The sequence below is a fragment of the Ipomoea nil genome, unplaced genomic scaffold (genome assembly GCF_001879475.1).
Source record: "Ipomoea nil cultivar Tokyo-kokei standard unplaced genomic scaffold, Asagao_1.1 scaffold3169, whole genome shotgun sequence".
Taxonomy (NCBI): Eukaryota; Viridiplantae; Streptophyta; class Magnoliopsida; order Solanales; family Convolvulaceae; genus Ipomoea; species Ipomoea nil.
This window is the reverse complement of record NW_017619597.1, coordinates 3,015,938-3,026,054: the sequence shown is the minus strand read 5'-3', so window position 1 is coordinate 3,026,054 and position 10,117 is coordinate 3,015,938. Positions and strand designations below refer to the sequence as shown.

General features: G+C 34.5%; 2 long non-coding RNA genes across 2 annotated transcripts; both read right to left on the bottom strand.

Annotated features, from left to right (window-relative positions):
• Window positions 1–2,395: 2,395 nt before the first annotated feature.
• Window positions 2,396–3,301, bottom strand: LOC109167568. Its single transcript, XR_002051871.1, has 4 exons — window positions 3,144–3,301; window positions 2,874–3,052; window positions 2,555–2,770; window positions 2,396–2,456 (listed from the first exon to the last, which is right to left on the bottom strand). It is a non-coding gene; the product is annotated as an uncharacterized LOC109167568 (long non-coding RNA).
• Window positions 3,302–3,312: 11 nt separating this feature from the next.
• Window positions 3,313–3,698, bottom strand: LOC109167569. The gene is made up of 3 exons (XR_002051872.1): window positions 3,670–3,698; window positions 3,518–3,572; window positions 3,313–3,444 (listed from the first exon to the last, which is right to left on the bottom strand). It is a non-coding gene; the product is annotated as an uncharacterized LOC109167569 (long non-coding RNA).
• Window positions 3,699–10,117: the final 6,419 nt, after the last annotated feature.

The following is a 10,117-nucleotide window of genomic DNA, read 5'->3' as shown; positions in this document are numbered from 1 at the left end:
CACCTTCAGCTTTCTCAAAATCTGACACTGGAATGGTAAGAGAAACATGAGATGAAGGAAGAACATTTATAAATGAAGAGAACTGCAATCTTGTATCTTGTTTCCCAATCCATGGTGGACAACTTTTCATCTTCAAAGAAATCATATACACAAACAAATCAAGAGGATGATTGAATTAGTATAATATGGGGTAGGAAAATATTAATGGAAATGAGGAAGAAGAAAAATGGGGGAGGAAAGTTTGATAATGAGGAAGGGTGACAAAATAGAAAGAAAATGACCATTTTCAATTCTTACCGGGATCCGGAATCTTTTGAGAAAAGGTCCCATCCTTCAATATCATGATTTGGTCGACCAGACCAGATCATGAGCGAATAGAAAATCAAAAATGTACATAGCTGTTCCAGCTGAATACTTGGAATAATTCTACCATTTCTACTAGGAGTAGCCTTTTTAGTGCTAGTTGAACGTAAAGTAATGGCTTTTGTGCAACGTCAAAATAAAAAAAAAAAAAAAAAAAAAAAAAAGTGATTGTAGATTAACAAAAAGAAGGAATGGATGAATGAGGCGGAGAAAGAGCACACAAGGAGGAAAAAAGGAGAAGATAAAAAGAGAAGAGGACAAAAAGAAAAGGTAAGTAGATTTTAAGTAGAATTAAAAGGAGAAATAGAAAGAAAATGAATTGAAGGAAAAGGGAGAAAGGAAAGGAGAAAACGCATGAATATTAAAAATAAAAGGAGGAGGGGGGGGGGGGGTGGATGAGGAGAAAAACAAAAAAAAAGAAAATGCTAAGATGAAGGGGGGAAAAGAGGACAAGGAAAATGGTAAAAGATTGATCTAGAGTGGTTGAAGAACAATGAAATAATGATGAAAGAGAACAAAGAGTATGAGAATGAGAAGGAGAAAACAATGAGAGGCGGAGAAGAAAGATAAGGGAAAGAAATTATAGAGGAAAAGAAAGGAAGATGAGATCAATGGAGGAATAGAAGAAAGAGAAAAAGAAATGGTGGATGAGGAGTTAGAAAAGAAAGGAATGGAAGAAGAACAAGGTAGAATATGTGCAAAGGAAAAAATGAGATAACTTGGGTTAGTCACTTGCAGATATTTTTTGGATGCCTATGAATTTTAGGTTGGTTGTTATGCTAAGCCCCCCATCCCTTACATCTTCCCAAAAGGTTGATCTTAAAAATTAATTTTAAAAAAATTATTTGGTAAAACATTAGAAAGTTATAATTAACAAAAAACTAGCTATATGCATTAGATGATATATTCTCGTTGAATTCAAAAGAATTGGGTAACTGACCTTATTTGCTCACAAAAGTTCTCATCCTTCTTGATCAATCTTTGAACTGTACGCAAGAGCAAACATATCCAACAACAAGAGTCAACCATGCCCAAACTCCTCCTACTAAGGATCGTAAGAATGTGGAAAACTAAAAATATGATAGGAAATATACTTTTTATAATTTGACAAAATTGAACCCATTCCTTCAATTTTTGTCAAATTAAAGAATATAATGTAGCAATTTCTTATGACTGTCATGAAATATTTTTTCTTAATAATTTTTATGAAAAAATTTATCATGTGAATCGTAACAATGTTAGACGCTTAAATTGTAAGGGATGTGGTACATTTTATAATTTAACAAAATTGAAGGAATGGGTTCAATTTTGTCAAATTATATAATATATCACATCTCTTATAATTTTTAGTGTTTGACATTGTTATGATGACCATGAAAATGTCTTCCTAATATTTAATATTAATAACAAAGAAAAAAAAAAAAACCCAACCATCATCTTCTGTAATATAGAGCAGAAACACTAAAACACTCCCTTTGAAATTGTGGTGAACAAGTCAGAATTTTATATATTTAAAAGAAGCAGAAACAAGGAGATAGCACCTCTCAGTAAAGTCCAACTTTCGCTCTTCTGAAAGCAGACACAAGGAGATAATTTAAAAATGCACAAAACCTACTTGTAGAGCAAGAGCCTTTTGTTCATCAAAGCTTTATCAGTCTCCGGCACATGTTTCATTCTCAAAGAAACATTCATCCAAGCAGGTGTAGTTATCTCCATTAAATCCTGAAAATACGAAAAGAAAAAAAAAAAAAAAAAATTGTTACTTACATTTCAAGACTACTGCAAAGCAAGGAAGCATTGTTATAGTAGAAACTAATGATAAAAAGTTGGGTCATGAACAAAAATAATCTCTCCTTAGAGGTAGTCTGTTTGTGCTTGACTCTAATGTTACAATGTTAATTGTTTTCTTCTTAATAATGACAGGAAAATTGCTGATTGGATCACAATTTGTTACTGGACCATAGAATCAATCATTTCCTCTTCCTTCCCAAGTTGACATAGTCATCCATTGATGATTGTTTCTGCTTCTTTGTTGAAGTAGGAGGGCTCTCTGCAGCCTGCCTTGCTGGCGCCCGCTTTGATGGCATATTCGTCTGCGTTTTGAGAAGGGAAACACAACATAAGATAAGATAAGTAGGATCATAAACATCACAAAGTAAACTAGTGTGTAGTGCACAATATCCAACCCAACCTTGGCAAGTTTCTTTTCCTTGCGGGTTTGCCTCTCCCTCTCATCAAATTATTGGTTTTCCTTCTCAATTAGCCGAATAAGTGTATCACATCTCCTTGCCAATTCCTGGGCAGTTCGAGACTTGACGAACCAATCAAAACGAAACAAAGTTGATGTGTGGAAAGCTGCTTTCAAGTCATCCCAGTTTCCATACCCTATCTTGTGAACCATGCACACCTGGGGGTTGAGTTGGGTGGGGGAGGTAAACATCATCAATTAAAATTATCCAACAGTATTTCAATATGGAACAACAACATACCTTTGGGAACATAAAACTTACCATAAAACAATCGCATTCCTCATTGTAAAACTTGCCCTTGTTCTGACCATATTGGATTTTTAACTCCAACCATGGGTTCTTGTAACGATCCAATTTTTTCCCAATTGCTTTCATGATCTCATCTCTCGGGGAAATTCTGGCCTCTCCTCTCTCAATGTTCTTGATGATCCTATCATAATCTGGGGGAAATGTAGACATTAAATCAAGACTTGAACGAACTAGTGTGTCAGAAACACATATACTAAACCAGGATTAAACAGATTCTTTTACCATTTAATTCTTTGTATCTCTCTTAGAAAACTTTAGCATATCTTTCAACTTCCTCCTCTGTTTTCCCTTAAATTTCCGTAGCAATACATTTTATATCATTACGGCCATATTTCTCACAGGCCCTGATGAAAGTATTGAAGTCTCTTCTGCTCCATGTTGAAAATCCATACACAAAACAAGTGTCCCAAATCAGCTGGTGGGAACACAACTTTAATTCAATCATCAAATATGAATTCACTTGCCTGTTCCAAGAGGCGTTCTTTTTCTTCCTGTTCTTCAGCAGTCAAAGGTTCTCCCACATCTGGGCAAGAAATCATTGGTTAGGAAACAAAGGACTGGTGGTTAACATATATACCTTATTTTGTTAAACATACCTTCTGCTTCCTCCATATCTATTGTGTCTTTCAATTGGTTCTTCTGATGTGTTTGCTGCAATCAACAAACATAAATGAGTCAGCATGGCAAAGAGGGAGTGAGGTGGGCATTAAGTAGTTAACTGAAATGGAGAGAAGAACCATGACCCCACCATGAGGTAGCAAACTTCTGGAAAGAACTTCCTGATGATTTCTTTCATGACCAGCAGGTTTAATATAGAAAAATCAGAAACCAACAGGGTAGTCAGCTTGAGCTAACTTGGGGGTGGTTTGACAAAAATATGATCAGGATCTGCCATTAATATGTACCTGCCAAGAGGGGGTCATGCAAATAAACTTAATGAAAAGAATACCAGAGAAAGCTAACTTGGATAAATGTTGATAGTGATAGCAAAACAATTCTGCTGGACAAATTTGATTTGTGTCATAGATAGCAGGGGACAACACATAGATAAGAATAACTGTGCAGAAGCAAACATATTTCATGCAATTTAAACCAAAAAGAACAAACAAGGTAAGGACTAAGGATAGGTCAAGATGGTTTTGTCTGACCTGATCTAGCACTTCTGGAAGAGGATCAACCACGATGGTATCTAAGCAACCAAAGAGAAATAACAATTTTCCTTTCTTGGAAGGGCTTTCATCTCACTTCGGCATCTAATCAACAGGCCGGATCAGACTATCCAAACCACCAGGGATCTATTTCACATAACCAAAGACATTTTGTAGTGAATAATCACTGTGATCAAATTATAAGTTGCACGCAAGGAAAAATCCATAGTGACAGAAGAAACAGCACTATCGGTGTTGCATGTCCAATAATTTTCTTTCAAATCATGATTATATATTACAGAGTATTATGTGACGGATTTCAAAACTGAATTTAAAATACTTGATACAAAATTAACAAACAATAATAGAATGCTTCTTCAATTATTGCTTCCATCCCCTTTGCCAGAATATATACGCAGAAAAAAGTTCAAAAACATAGAAGAAATAGAAAATGCTTGAGAAAGATGAACTCAGTAAGGTCAACTATAGATTAAACTAGAAATGAAATCATCTGATAAAAACATTCAGAAAATTTTCTATGGCATTCAACACCACACACAATCACCAAAAGCTATTAACTTTCAGGAAAATGCAGTAAAAACCTGTACCGAGATTGTTGGATTCTCGAGTGGAAACAGAGAGAGCTTCCTTCAATGCCATTTTCTGGGCCTTCTTCATCCTTTTCTTCTTATTGTTCAGGAGACTCATGAACATTAACTTGGTTCTACGTTTAAAAGGGTGAAAGCCTATTTATTGATTTTTTCTGTTCAAGATTACCGTTACTGAAAGTTCCTGGTAGCTTCCTATCCTTTCCAAATATCTAAATTTTAAAAATCTTAAAATTCAAAATAAAAATACGCCTGGGTTAATCCATTATTATGAATATTTGACACTAATTAAGATAATTGTAGACTAGCATTTTCTAATAATAATAATAATAATAATAATAATAATAATAATAATAATAATAATAATAATAATAATAATAATAATGTAAATTTTAGTTGTATGGTATTTTTACAAATGCATACAATTACAGTGGGAGAAAAACTTGGATGAAGGAGTAACTATTTCTCCTTAATATATAGAGAGAAAGGGCATGCAATTAGAAGTTCGAGGGAGGTTAGTATGCGGATTGGAATTTGGATACAATCGTGTATCTACATTTTGCTAGAAAATGCATTTTAATTATCACATGATTGTGAAAAAGTTGAGTTGAAGGGCAAATATCATTAATGAGAATGCTCTAACTAAATGTTTACAAAATGTGCTCTATATTAATGTAATTCACTAAAATTATCGTGTACACCACTAATGGGTTGTTTGATTCACGGAATAGGTCTGGCATAGCATTTTCAGTAATAGGCATATTCCTCTGTTTGGTACCACTTGTATTCTCAGGAACATTGTTTCCGAGAATGACATGTTCCCCTTGCAAGGGGAGAGATTCTTGGGGGTCCACTAGTATTAGGTTATTCCTGAGTTATCAGGAATAGTCTAAAGTTTCTATTTCTTATTTTACCCTCCAATTAAATGTTTTTCCTATTTCACCATCGCCACCGTCGCCACCTCCACCGCCGCCGCCACTACCCCACCACTGCCACCGCCACCATCGCCACCATCACATATTTTTATAAAGGTATTTATGTCTTTTAAAACATATTCCATTTCTATTCCTTAAATCAATCAAACACTGTAATATAATTCCTAAAGTCTATTCCTTCCACGAACCAAACAATAGAATACAATTCTTATTATATTCTTTGTCTATTCCATTCCTTTTAGAATAGCATTCCTATTACCTCAAAATTCACTCCGTGAACTAAACGTGCTGTGTTAGTAATCTTAATGTGCAACGCTTAGAGAATCACCGGAAAATCATAAGCATTCCAAGCCTTTAACATTTTGTGTAAGTACAAAAAAATAGAAAATGATTCTATTATTAAAGTTATGAAAAATAAGAAGTGGCCATGGGAGAGAATTTAATAACTTTTAAATGAATATTTTTATTAAGAGGAAGAATGGAACATTGCAAGAGATGGCCCGTGTAATGATTAACTCAAGGAAACTACTTCAACATTTATGGGCTAAAGTAATGCATACAACTTGTCCAACTATCAACCGAGTAAGTCTACTTTAGGTTAGGTACTAATAAGAATCTCTACGAAATATGGAGATGAAGGAAGCCAAATGTAGTACTATCTTGGCAAGCTCATGGTTCGACTGGGGCTTGGGTCTTGTAGTCTTGTCGATTTGGCAAGGGCATTGGCTTACGGATTAGTGTGACACAACTAAGTTTAGACGTGTTATTGCGAAACGCCATGGTTTAACCAAGGGCACAACCTTGGGCTAAAGTTGGTTTCTTTTCGGTTGAGCTATTGAGATGTTCCATACAGTTAAGCGGTTTCGTGTAGATGCAGAGCAGTTTGGTTCGGCTAGGCAGTTCGTTCCTTGGTTTTGAGGAATGGCCCTAGCAGTTTGTCTCATGTGAGGGTGTCGTTGACTTGTTGATAGTGGCCTTCTTTTGTGGACGATTTTTGCAAGGTGTCAACTCGTTATTAGATTGGCTTAGCTATGCAATTGGATTGTAACTGCCCCATTATCTTTTAAATAACACTCGATTCCTTGTAGTCTTGGAGAGAAGCAAAGGCTATGAGTGGATTGCAAGTTAGTTTTGTGTTGTAACGCTCTTAGTTTAGAGTGTTGTGAGGATCTTGTGTACTGTTTTGGTTTTTGAATATACAAGGTTGAGAGGGTTAATTAGTTAGTAAAATCATGTCTTCCTTTTGTTGATTTGCCTAGCTAGTGTAGGTGGGGGGGGGGGGGGGGTTCTTCGTTTTTAAAGGTAGATCGTGTTGGTATGAATGTTGAGCAAATTCAAACCATAATAGTTGGCATCATAGCCTAGTTCAGCTCAAGTTGGGACCCACGGCTCAAGATGATGAGCACGTATCGGAATGGCCAAGATGACGAAAACTCCACGAATGCACTTGGTGGCAAACGGTGCGGGTGATCCTCGGGACGAGGCAGAAACCTATGTGAAAGGGATTGGCACAATGGCAGATAACCTTAATGGGAAATTACTTATCGGTTCATCAATTTCAAAGCTTTGGAGACTTACATATAAACACTACACGATGCGGCTCGATAGGACATCGAATGTTATTGAGGGAGGAAAATGCATCACTCAAACTCGGTGTGGACTTTTTGAAACAAGTCGTGATCAGTGAGCACAAGGTCGTAGATGGATCGAGTGATGGATTTATGGTGCCAAAACCGAGCTTGAAAATTTCCTATGTGATGTGAAAGAATACTACTTTCAAGTTATCAGTGTGCCTGACAATGAGAAAAAAGTAATGACTAGAATGTACTTGTTTGGTGACACGAAGCTATGTTATGTTCGCATGTGATTGATGCCGTCAGTGCTGGGTGAGAAAAGATTGAGTCGTGGGATTGGCTCGAGAAGGATCCTACAGGGCAATATGAGTTGGCTTGCACAGGAGTCCTTTAAGAAACTGACTTATTTGGGGACGTTGAGGATTACGGTTGTTATATCATGCACCACGTTGCATGATCAATCATGCATCGCGCGTCAGACACTACAGTGTGTCTAAACCGACACTGTCTCACGTATTATTTTTATATTATCAAATGAAAATACAGTTATATCAAAATGATATTGTAGTTGTTGTGAAATGAAACTACAGTATATATAAAACGAAACTGAATAATATTTCACATATTTGAGTGTATATTGTACAATGAAGCGGTAATTATATTGAAATGATCATATAGTTGTGTTTTAATGAAATTATAGTGTATATAAAATAAAATTAAATACTCCGTAACATTTTCACATATTTGAGTGTATAAATATTGAATGAAACTGTAATTATATCGAAATGAAACTGTAGTTGTGTTGAACTGAAACTGCAGTGTATACAAATTGAAACTGAAGAACAGAGTAATTTTTTGCGAAGATTTTGTTTCTTTTCATTAAATAAAATGACGTCGTTTTGACAGTGTCGGTTTAGACACACTGTAGTGTCTGACGCGCGGTGCATGATTGATCATGTACCGTGGTGCATGATATAATTTGCCTGAGGATTATGTGAAGGCTTGATCTTTGACTCATGTTGGATATTCAGAACAAGAGAAAGGGCATGTCAAGGCTCTAGCCATGGGCTTAGGCTGAGTCAAGGCGCCAAGGCGGTAGGTAGGGATGTCCATTGGGTCAACCTGTTGGGTTTTGGGCTTATCGACTTGGGCTAAATGGTCTTTAATTGTTTTTTTTCTTTTTGAGTTGCATTGGCCCTAGCCCAAAACTACGGGCTATTGGGCTAATCTAGCGGATTGAATCACTAAACAAAAATTTAAAAATAATAGTGAGTATCTACGTTTGGTGGAGCGGGATGAATTTTGAAAAAAAATCTACCTACCACGTCAACGAGTTGGAATGGGATAATCTTAATAAAATTATGTCTAATATATATATATATATATATATATATATATATATATATATATATATATATTTATTTATTTATTTATTTAACATTAAATTGTATATAAAATCTACATTTATGTTTACATGACTAATAGTTTGAATAGTTTAGTTGGTTGAATTCTAAATTGAGCTTAAAACGCTTATCTCATAGGTTCAAATCTCGATCTTTATCTTTTCTCTTAACACTTGTCATGACCTAGTAAAACGTCTCCATTAAAGAACAATTTGGTGTCACTAGACCACAAGGTCATTGTCATATAAATTAAATATTTTGGCCTACTTTTTATGTGGTTTTCCTTTTTAAGGTGCGTGATTTGTATGCTTAATGTGTGACATTTTAAAACATTAGGTGCGTGGTTAGTTATTAAGGTGCGAGATTTTCCTTCTTAAGGTGCGTGGTTTTCCTTCTTAAGATGCGTGGTTTTCATTATTAAGGTGCTACGTCGGTCTAAAACTTTACGTGCGCATGGTTTGTGTGTTTAAGTTGCGCTATTTTAATGCTTAATGTGCGTCAACCGCACAATCGCACGGGAAGCCTATACCCGCACCTGAACTCTTCCCTATACAAGGTAGTATCTGTTCTATACTTTCTCTAACTAATGCAGCCCAAAGAGTCAATACCACATCACTAGAGTTCAATCATGTAACATTCTCTTAAGAGGAGCCACAGATGTGACATCTAAGCACAAGGTGCTTGTTATATTATAACATACATAATAATATATTAATATGGTCATGAATTATATAACATAATTTTCAAAATATACATATACAGTAAACTCATACACATTTTATGTTATTCAATGTACAAATGAGTGAAAAAATATTTATAACATGTTATTCCAGATATATATAATGTAGAGATATGAATTATAACAAATAAATAAATCTCTTTGTTATTCCGTATATGTACATCTACTTTTACACAATAACTTTAATTTTTTTTTTATGAATAATTGAAAATGATTTTGTAATGATATACATTTGCGACACTATTTAGATTTTGTTTTATGCAATTTCATCTTGTTCATTTATAATGAATTGATCAATTATATTCATTTTTTCTAATTAACAGTACATTTGTCTCATTTAACTTATCATTTATGAATTAATTTTACTTTTAGTTCTATAATTATTAAGTGTTGTCAATTTGAATCCACAACTTTTAAAATTAACAATTTAGTACTGACTATTCAATTTTTATCAATTTTAATTAGCCCGGCCAAATTGTCAGTCAATTATCGCCGGAATCTTTTAATTCAATGTTAAAATGGAAGCGAATTTGTAAACTATTGTTTGAATTAATACAAAGGCATGTGGGATGTGGATGAAAATTGACGACAATTGACCGGCAATTTGAGCGGACTAATTAAAATTGATAAAAATTGAATAGTTAGGGTATTAAATTGTTAGTTTTAAAAGTTATGAATTGAAATTAACAACACTTCAATATTCATAGGATCAACAGTTAAATTAATTCTATCATTTATTAATCAAATCAACTTTTATTAAGTGTTTATTTTTAACTTTTTATACTCCGT